Source organism: Aethalodelphis obliquidens, unplaced genomic scaffold, assembly GCF_003676395.1.
Source record: "Aethalodelphis obliquidens isolate GAN/ISIS:26980383/991018 unplaced genomic scaffold, ASM367639v1 scaffold166, whole genome shotgun sequence".
Lineage (NCBI taxonomy): Eukaryota > Metazoa > Chordata > Mammalia > Artiodactyla > Delphinidae > Aethalodelphis > Aethalodelphis obliquidens.
In genome coordinates, this window is record NW_020838110.1 from 91,146 (window position 1) to 95,926 (window position 4,781).

Below are 4,781 nucleotides of genomic sequence, written 5' to 3' on the forward strand. Positions count from 1 at the left end.
CCGGCCCCTCCCCCCTCAGACCCAGGAGTCCAGGCCCCCGGCCCCTCACCCCTCAGACCCAGGAGTCTGAGCCCCAACCCGGGCAGACCCTGGCATGGAGTCCCTTCTTTACCTGCACCGGGATCTGAAGTGTCAGCCCCTCTCGGGGGCCATAGTAGGAGCCCAAAGGGGCGCAGAGTCACGCCCAGTGCAGCTCAGTGTGTCTGGGGCAGAGAGGGTTAAGGCGTAGGTCCCTCCCAGCCTTCCTTATCCCCCAAAAGTTTGCCTCTAGGATTTAAAGGACTAGGAAGTAGCGGTGGAAAAGCTGAGGCCCCTCCGGGCTGAGTGTGGGCCAGGGGAGGAGGCTGGCACTGGGTGTGCGCCCGCCCAGAGAACACGGCAGACGGGGCGGGGGATGGATGGATGGACAGGGCGGCCCCCAGCTCGGCCCCTCCCCCTGCCAGCCTGGAATTTCCTGAAACTGGGGAAGTCTGGCTGTGTAGAAGAATAATTTCTTCCAGATTGCAGCTGTTGAGGGAGTGTGTGTGGGCTTGAAAGAGAGAGAGAAAAACACACAAGGTCAGGCAGTAAGACCAGCAAAAGGATGGATGTGACCTCGGAGGGGCAGCTCTCACCCTGCTTTGGAGAGTTCCCGGGATGAATATCCCTGCCGGGAGCGACTCGTCCACAGAAAGGTCATGACATCACCGAGTGCCAGTGCCTAGCGGCGACAAGAAGAGTCAGATGTGGGTGTGAGGAAGATCCCTCAGCGGCCAGTGTGCCAGAGGGCCTGACCTGGGGGAGGTAGAGGCCCCGGGGAGGAGGCTGGCTCCGCGGTGCGCTGGGGCTGGGATGCTGGGGCCGGAGAGGGAGAGAGTTAGTTTCATAGATAACAAGGAGGTGTGGCTTGCCCTGAATCTTGAAGGAGTGGGACAGAGACAAAAAGTGACAACAATCCAGGGACTTCCCTGGCGGTCCAGTGGTTAAGACTCTACGCTTCCACTGCAGGGGGCACAGGTTCGATCCCTGGTCTAGGAACTAAGATCCTGCATGCCACGTGGCGTGGCCACAAAATAAAAGTTGTAATTATTTTCTATTGACGTTAGCTTCACATAACATAAAATGACTCACTTTAAAGTGGTATGTAGGGGACTTCCCTGGTGGCACAGTGGTTAACATTCCACCTGCCATGGGTTCGAGCCCTGGTCCGGGAAGATTCCCACATGCCGCGGAGCATCTAAGCCCGTGCGCCACAATACGGAGCCTGCCTGCGCTCTAGGGCCCGCGAGCCACAACTACTGAGCCCACGTGCCTAGAGCCCGTGCTCCGCAACAAGAGAAGCCACGGCAACGAGAAGCCCTCACACCTCAACGAAGAATGGCCCCTAGAGTTGGCAACTAGAGAAAGCCCGTACGCAGCAACAAAGACCCAACGCAGCCAAAAATAAATTAATTAATTAATTAATAAATTAATTAATAAAAAATAAAGTGGCATTTAGTACATTCACAATGTTGTACAACCATCACCTCTATCTAGTCCCGAAACGCTTTCATCTCATCAAAAACAGAAACAAACAAAAACAAAACAAAAAACTCTTGTACCTGCTGAGCTGTCAGCTGGGGGCTGGTCTGCTCCAAGAGGCTGCCTGCATCCTTCCGGTGTTTTCCCTGTGTCTGTCCTCTGGCAACGGTAAGTTGAGCCCCTCTTATGCTTCAGGTGTCCCTGATTTGCAGGCCTGCCCCATCTCCCTCCTCCCTCCAGCCAGAAAAGCTCCTCTGCTTTTAGGGCTCATGTGATTTGGCTCGGCCCACCTGGAAAACACAGGCGTTATACATATATCACCATCGGTAATGGAGATGTATTCATATATGACCTGGTAATCAGCACAAGCTAATACAGAAGTATACATAATTTATGTCAAGGAATTGGGAGTTTGCAATGCTAAGGGCTGGCAAGCCTGAATTCCATAAGGCAGACTGGAAACTCTCAGTCAGGCTAGGAGCTGACGCCTCGGTCTTTGTTTCTGGTTTGGTTTGGTGGTTGTTTTGAGCCCCGCCGCGTAGCATGCAGGATCTTAGTTCCCCAACCAGGGATCAAACCCACGCCCCCTGCATTGGAAAGGCAGAGTCTTAACCACCGGACCGCCAGGGAAGTCCCCGATGCTGTGGTCTTTAAGGCAGAATTTCTTCCCCATTTTGCAGTGAAGGCCTTTCCACTGATTGGGTGAGGCCCACCCACATTCTCGAGGGCCGTCTCCTTTACCTAGAGTCAGCTGGGTATAGAGGTTAGTCACACCTACATAACACCTCCCCGGCCATACCTGGGTTAGTGTTTGGTTGAACAACCAGGTACTACAGCCTGGCCAAGCGGACAAGTAAAATGAACCATCACGCCAGGATAATCTCCCCGTCTTAAGGTCCCTAACTTTAATCTTGTGTGCAAAGTCCCTTTGCTACATGATACGACATATTCATCGGTTTCAGGGATTCATGCCTGGATATCTTTAGAGGTGCATTCTGTCTACCCCAAGGACCCTCAGAGGGCAGATCCCGGGGGATGGTGGCGTGGCCACCAAGCTGGAGAGCCTGGGAGGAGGAACAGGTATACAAGAGCTGCTAGAGGCCATGCCCAGAAGAGAGGAAAGCAGGACCGGCTGCACGGGCAAGCGACCTGTGCAGTCTTGGGGGTCGCCCTGCCTGGAAGGGCCCTCTGCACTTGGTTTCACGGTTTGCTCTATCTTCACATTATTAATCATTTTGAACAAGGGACCCCACATTTTCATTTGCAATGCACCCCGCAAATTAGGTAGCTGGTTCTGGGCTGAAGTGCGGGAAGAGCAGGGTTCTGGGATGAAGCAGCTGAGAAGGGCGACATTGAGAGATAAGGAAAGGGAAAGGAACTTGGACCAGGGCCGGGCAGCAGCCAGAGAAAGTGAAGGAGGAGGAGAGAGATGGGCTGCAGAAGCCCTGGAAGGACGCACAGGTCCCCTCTCCGCAGTCTCAGTCTGATTTAAACAACAACAACAAAAAGATCCACTGGATTTAATGGCAAGCCAGAGGTGACCGGTGGCCAGAGTGAGAACTGCCCATGGGGGCTGGGCAGGCGTAAGCCAGATTGTGGCTGGGGAGGCGAGGGAGAGAGTGAGGAGACGAAAAAGTGCAGAGGACTTGGGAGTCTGCTGTGAAAGAAAGGAGAGCAAGACAGGACGGATATCCGGGGGGAGAGGGAGGGGTCAGAGGAGGAGTTTGGTTTCTTTGCTCGGTTTGGATACACTTCCTGCTACTTTGTTTCTTTTTTGAAAATGTAATTTTTAGTTACATAAAGGATATCCTCCTTGTAAAGAGAGAGAGGGAAATAACCCTGACTAATAAGGTGGTTTTTTTTTTTACATAGACATTTTTTTAACATCTTTATTGGAGTATAATTGCTTTACAATGATGTGTTAGTTTCTGCTTTATAACAAAGTGAATCAGCTATACATATACATATGTCCCCATATCTCCTCCCTCTTGCATCTCCCACCCTCCCTATCCCACCCCTCCAGGCGGTCACAAAGCACCGAGCTGATCTCCCTGTGCTATGCTGCTGCTTCCCACTAGCGATCTATTTTACGTTTGGTAGTGTATATATGTCCGTGCCGCTCTCTCACTTTGTCCCAGCTTCCCCTTCCCCTTCCCCGTGTCCTCAAGTCCATTCTCTAGTAGGTCTGTGTCTTTATTCCCGTCCTGCCCCTAGGTCCTTCATGAACACTTTTTTTTTAGATTCCATATAAATATGTTTTTGCATACGGTATTTGTTTTTCTCTTTCTGACTTAACTTTTGATGACCTTGTCCAATCCAAGCCCCATGAAATTAGTTTGCAGTATCCACTTTCCAAATGGGCTGGGCTCTTACAAACACCCAGACCAGGGTTTCTGCACCTCGGAGCTCTTGGCATTTGGGGCTGGATCGTTCTTTGTGGTGGGAGTATCCTGTGCACTGTGGGATGTTCAGCCGCGTCCCAAGGCTCCACCCACTAGATGCCAGTAGCTTCCCCCTCCCCAGGATTTAGACGACCAGCATTGCTTCCAAATGGCCCCTGGAGGGGGGATATTGCCCCGGGTTGAGAACAGCTGATCAACATGGTGCTCTAAGAAAACACATATTAAACACACATTTTAAACACACAAAGGAACTTTTACTGGATGGTTTTGGGCTAGCACTTTTTTCCCACTTGGCAGTTTCTTTTGGGACTCATTCATTGCTACTACATACAGACTTAAAGAGGGGGCTTGAGCTTACTTCAGCATTTGGAAGAAAGTATATAACAACAGTAATAGCAGCGAACATTTATCAAGGGCTTAGAATTTTTTAGGAGCTGTTCTAAGATCTTTCCACATGTAACCTTAATCTTTGCAATAACTCTATGGGCGGGAGGGGGTTGGTATTATTATTCCCACTTTACAGATGGAGAAACTGAGGCACAGAGAGGGTTTTTTGGTTTGTCTCTTAACTTTTAGGGAACTTAGCTAATGCAGCCCTAAAGTTGTGCAGGCAGGATTTGAACTCAGGCAGGCTGACCCTGACTCAGAAGGAGAGATGGAAGATATAGGAGAGGTAGGTTCTATAAAGGACAGGACCCCCAGGAGCAGGGAAGAAAAGGGTCTGTCCAACAGAACTTTCTGGAATGATGGGACTGTCCAGTACAGTAGCCACATGTGGCTGTTGGGCACTTGAGATGTAGCTAGTGGGGCTGAGAAAGTGAAATTTTAATTGTATTTAATTTTCATTGATTCTACATGGAAATAGCCACTGGGGGCCAG

General features: G+C 50.8%; 1 protein-coding gene across 3 annotated transcripts in view; it reads right to left on the bottom strand.

Annotated features, from left to right (window-relative positions):
• CDC42EP5 (CDC42 effector protein 5) overlaps positions 1-3,383 on the bottom strand; it is an 8,198-nt gene extending 4,815 nt beyond the window's left edge. Inside the window, exons 1-3 of one of the 3 annotated variants that reach the window (XM_027099995.1) lie at positions 1,581-3,383; positions 615-700; positions 113-203 (exon numbers count right to left, since the gene is read on the bottom strand). The gene's annotated coding sequence lies outside the window, so the exon portion shown is untranslated. Of the gene's footprint in view, positions 1-112; positions 701-1,580 lie in introns of all 3 variants that reach the window. The other 2 variants (XM_027099996.1, XM_027099994.1) reach the window with 2 other exon arrangements.
• Between the last annotated feature and the right edge of the window lie 1,398 nt (positions 3,384-4,781).